This window comes from Mastacembelus armatus, chromosome 19 (assembly GCF_900324485.2).
Source record: "Mastacembelus armatus chromosome 19, fMasArm1.2, whole genome shotgun sequence".
Classification (NCBI taxonomy): Eukaryota; Metazoa; Chordata; class Actinopteri; order Synbranchiformes; family Mastacembelidae; genus Mastacembelus; species Mastacembelus armatus.
Genome location: NC_046651.1, coordinates 4545106 through 4550789, shown reverse-complemented (window position 1 = coordinate 4550789; position 5684 = coordinate 4545106).

Sequence of the window (5684 nt, the reverse complement as noted above, 5' to 3'; positions counted from 1 at the left end):
TTATATAATTATTATAATTAATTAGTAATGAGTTACAGGAATCTAGCCTTGAGGTAACAAATGCATGGACTAATTTTTCTGCATCATTTTGAGACAGGATGTTCCTAATTTTGGAAATGTTGCGCAGGTGAAAGAATGCAGTTCTAGAAATTTGTTTTATGTGTGAGTTAAAGGACATGTCCTGGTCAAAAATAACTCCAAGGTTTTTTATAGTAGTGCTGGAGGCCAGGGTTATGCCATCTAGAGTAGCTATAATTTTAGAAAAGAAAACTTATTTCTGAGATTTTTTGGCCCAAATACAAGGACTTCTGTTTTCTCTGAGTTTAAAAGTAAAAAGTTACTGGTCATCCAGGCCTTTATGTCAGTTAGACAGGTTAACTGGTTTGTGTTAACAGGTTTAATAGATAGATATAACTGAGTGTCATCTGCATAGCAGTGGTAATTAATAGAGTGCTTCCTAATGACATATCCTAAAGGAAAGCATGTACAGGGTGAACAGAATCGGTCCTAGCACGGAGCCTTGTGGAACTCCATAACTAACTTTTGTTCGTGTGGAAGGTTCATCGTGGACATGAACAAACTGGAATCTGTCCGATAAATAGGATTGGAACCACTTTAACGCTGTTCCTCTGATACCAATCACATGCTCCAGTCTCTGTAATAAGATGTTGTGGTCAATGGTGTTGAATGCTGCACTAAGGTCTAGGAGGACAAGTATCGAAACAAGTCCATTATCTGAGGCTAAGAGAAGATCGTTGGTAACTTTCAACAGTGCTGTTTCTGCACTATGATGTGCTCTAAATCCTGATTGAAAATCTTCAAATAGTTCAAAGTTGTGATGAGAGTTTGCCAACCACATATATACCCAACCTCTGTGAATTTATAGGATACTCAAAAAAAGGCTACATCAATTCATATTCTCTAAAAACAATGTAAATCTTTCCCAGAGACTGAAGAATGTTTTCAATCAAAGCAATATGTTCACCAATCTTTACACATCTGTCTCCCTCACTAGATATTTTGATTGTGGTCCCACTCACAACAAGTTCCTCAAACTGAACTACGTTTAGGTCTACCAGAAATGATGGAACTGGTCCATGGCTGTGCTCCTTTTGCAACTCTGTCTTTCGCTGAAAAGTCTCGATCTCTGTAAAACGATCCATCTCAGAAATTCACCGAAGAACCTGAGCCAGTGGATGGTGTGAAGTTCTAACCATCTTTTTCATCTTACCCAAATAATCTTCAAATGGAAATCCAGATATCAGGTCCAGATGTCCATGAAGTCTGACAATACGGGGCCATACAATTCACTGAAGGGTGTTACAAATGAGACAAGTAATTTGCCTGCAAAATCATTAAGAGCTTCAGACAATGAAGGACTGGCAAGAATAAAAATGGCAACAGACAATAACATGAAGTTGTTATAAACAGAAGCTGACAATTCATTGAAGAGAAACACTGGCCCTGTGTACAACAAAAACTGATGAAACTCTGTTGCTTTCCACCTAAGCCTTTCTGAAAGCCCCCTGGGTTTGCGAGCAAAATCCATTGGAATGAAATGTCTTGAGTCTATGAGTTTCCTTGATATTTGTTCCATCTGATGAAAGGACAAGCGGCAAGACAATGGCCCTGTTGTAAACCATAAATCTAATAGTCTACGTACTACCCCAAGACAGACAAGGTGCATGTAGTCATGAGGAAAACCAGATACCATGCCAATGCCTACATCTTTTAATGGAGAGCTTTTGATATGGTGTTCTTCATCACACATCTGTTCAAAAGAAAGATCAGAGCGGCTTGGACAGCTGACCTCGGGAAATGTCATCCTATGTTTAAGATAGACACCTGTTTGGACACACTTATCACACCCAGAGTAACCAGTGTGAGTTTTTGTTCCTTTAATGAAAGCTCTTGCAGGAGCATCACAAATTACAGATGTTAGTTCTATGAAGCACTGTTTCCCATTGAGAACAAAATACCAAAGTAGTGGTAAGTACCACCAGCAAGATCTTGAATGGTGTAGGAGGTTGTTGTTTTCAGGAGAATTCTAGCATCCCTTGGTAGTGAAGGATGATGCATTCTCAAGATGGAAAGAAGGGCAGTCAAAGCTACCAAAGACACCCTGAAATGAACTGCCCAATCACACAAAGACTCATCCAAACACATGACATTTCCCACGTCATCGTTCTGGGACTCACCATCACTGTCCCATATTTGTCCCTGATCTTCATTCTGGTTATCTACTTGCTCGCCACAATTAACTGCAGTATTCTCAGGACCACAGGCAGTAAAGTCATTCTCCTCATTGTGAAAGGACGCAAAAAAAGAACTTACTTTTTTTACTGCTCTCTTTCTAAGAGTACGGCGATCCATGTAGCCTACTCACCAGTGTGTGTGTCTTCAAGCTAAAGCGAAAGACATAAGTTACAATAGTAACAAACAGATTTCTTAAAATAAATTATTGATATTTAAATTTTTTCCTGGTTAACATGTTTGAAATAATCTTAAGTTTCTAATTAAAACTTTTAGCACATTTAAAGCCCACTTACACTCTCTAGGTTATGGTAAATGACATGCCGTTGGAAAGGGCTCATCATTGGCTACAAGATACGTCAGTCATCATTGCCAAACAATGCGACTGGCTGATTCTACTGTCATTAGAAATTTGTCTATGCCCCTGAGTGGGATTTACTCTGAGTTGCGATTCCTATTGGTTTTATGCATAGTTACGCCGTGAAACGTAACAAACACGTTTGATTGAGGCCTCCTGTGATTCACAGAAGCTTATGTCAAACTTTATTGAATAAACGGCGAAATCAACCGTAAAACGAACCGGATTACCGCTTTTTATGAGGAGGACGATGGATTTATGGATTTACTGTACAATATTACGTCTTTTGGACTAAAACACTGGTGCACTATGTTCTATGGATTCTAACGAAAAAAAAAATATGCGACACTGGATGTTTCTGTGCATGTAAGAAGTAACAACAGAAAAGGTAAGAACAGCGTACTGTACAGTATTTGTACTGTTGTTAAATATTAAGAAACTGTAGTCGTTGTGATAATTCCATCCTAAATTGCTACATACCATTTGAATCGTGAGACTTTAAGCTTTTATTTGATATATATTTTGTCAGACTTTATTCAAATTTGTCCGACGATCTTGGTGACACATCTGGACATACAATTCTTCTCCCGCCCCCGGGAGATGGGCAACTATGCCAGGAAGGCAGAAATAAGAGATGCAGAATAACGAACTACAGCAACAAAAAGACGAAGAAATAACTACCATAACTAGGTTTTCGTACATGTTAAGGCTAAACAAACAGTATTGGCCATAGGTTTCTAAAGTTTATATGTGACATTGTGCTGGCCATTCAGATGCGAGAGAAGTTGCAAAAGCTCAACAGCATTTGCTATCTCGAATTTCTGCCGCCTGAGACAGTGCTAAGAAAGCGAGTGGGCAGGCTGGCCAGACTCAAAGTTAAGACCAGCCACAATAACGGAAATGCTTGCTTCTAATAATATTCACATAAAGAAGGTGCGCGGTTTGGTCTTCCCTCGCTAGCTTGGACACAGATCGGTGAGGCAGAACTCAAACGCGGTAGCAAAAATAACGCCATAAATCAAAATTGTTGCCCAAGTTACAAGCTGAGACTAGACCTACTCTAACTAATAATTTAGGATTTAATATCATTAATCTGGGGAAAAGACCCGTCTATTAACTTAACTTACTGTATCGTCAATACAAGCTAACACTAGCATTAGCTTTAGCGTTTGCGTTAACAAACGTTAACGTTACCTGATTCTACCAACTTTTGATGAAGCTGTTTTAACCGTTAAAGTAAATTAATAAGTTTGCAACGCTATTATTCCAACATGTACGTGACCATTTAGGCTAATGACTTGATGGTAATAATGAGTTACAAGTAAAATAATAAGAGAGTTGGCATCGTCTACTTACCAGTGCCAGAGAGAGAAATCCTATGAATGGGTTGATTGACAGTCGGGCAATGTTCGTCTGTAGACAATGAGCTGATAGTCGTAGGTGTTTGCCGCGTACTTCATGAACTGAATGCTCAGCTGACCTGCCAGTTGTGCAGACCTTAAACTGTAAAGCTGTGTTGTTGTCCTACTTGCTTTATGGTGAGGGAGGGTATCCCAAAACGAAATTGTTAAGTTAAAATGTGTGGCTAAATGATTTGTCAAACTTTTTTTTAAATCAGATTTCAAGTCTAATTTATTATTTGTTATTTTGTGTTATAGTAGCCACCACCTGAGAAAATGATTTAACCCTGTGTTGGAGGGAGATCAGAAACTGAACTGTAAATGACCAACTCAGTAAACTGTATTAGGCTCAAAACCTAAATAGGCTGGGTGACAACAGCTATAGGTCAAGAGGTGAAAATGTCTTATAGAGCAGGAAGATGGACCTGGGCGGCACTGTTGGCGATGACAAGTTACTACCAGCACTCAGCCAAAGCTGGGCCAACTGTGTTTGCTGCGACACTGGTCATTAGTATCGGGCCACACACTGTATTACGCATGTTTGCCATATTTGCATCCAACGCTGGCAGCTGGGTATCAAGCCACAGTTGGGCGTAATAAGAAACATAGTAATCTGCCTACTACTGCATATCTGTATTGGCCCATTCAAGAAAAACAGTGCTCCAGCCGACCTGGAACTGGGCCGATAGTGCCGGCTCTCAGCCAGAATCGGGCCGACTGTGCTTGCTACGTGGGGAGTTGGCAACACTGATCACAAACCTCCATTGCATACATACAACTGTTTAAACGAGTGGTATGAATATTAACAACGTAACAACATAAATACAGGCTGCATGCAAATCTCTTATATTAGCTCACCGACACAAGTTACGTAACAGTTTTATGTAACCTGTCAGGAAACGCGGGTGTGGTGTGAAGGAGGAGAGGCTGGACCCAAATGCAGGACAACTCAGGCTTTTATTCTCTCCTGGGATTTCCAGTGCAAACAATGTACACAAACTGAGAGAACCGGATGAAACGGTAACTAAAGACCGAGTGAGACGGTCAACACGAAATCACACTTATTCATTAAGCTCAATGATCCGGCGGGGAACAAAGGAACAAGGGAGGTATAAATAGGGGGAACACAAAAGGTAATCAAACACAGGTGGACGGGATAAACAATAAACCACAGGTGAAACTAATGACCACAATTACGAACATAAAGCTGCCAGAGACCAAAACAGGGGAAACAGGAAGGCCTCACAAAATAAGAGTCCTCTGGCAGGAAGTCCCCAGAGGGACTCATGACAGGACCCCCCCTCAAGGTCGGATTCCAGACGGCCAAGGAAAAAACAACCACTGTCCAAAACAAAGTCTAGGGTGGGTGGGGGTGGAGGGGGAGGTCCGGGGCCGTTCGGGAGGACGGCCTCTGAGACGGGCGAAGGTCCGGGGCCGTTCGGGAGGACGGCCTCGCAGGCAGGCGTGGTACCGGAGCCATTCGGGGAATTCTGGTAGCTGCCGCGTGGGCGGCGACGGCTCTGGGGACTCCGGAGACACTGAGGACATAGGCAGTGGCTGCTGCAGCTCTGGAGACGTAGGCAGCGGCTGCTGCGGCTCAGGGGACGTAGGCAGCGGCTGCTGCGGCTCAGGGGACGTAGGCAGCGGCTGCTGCGGCTCAGGGGACGTAGGCA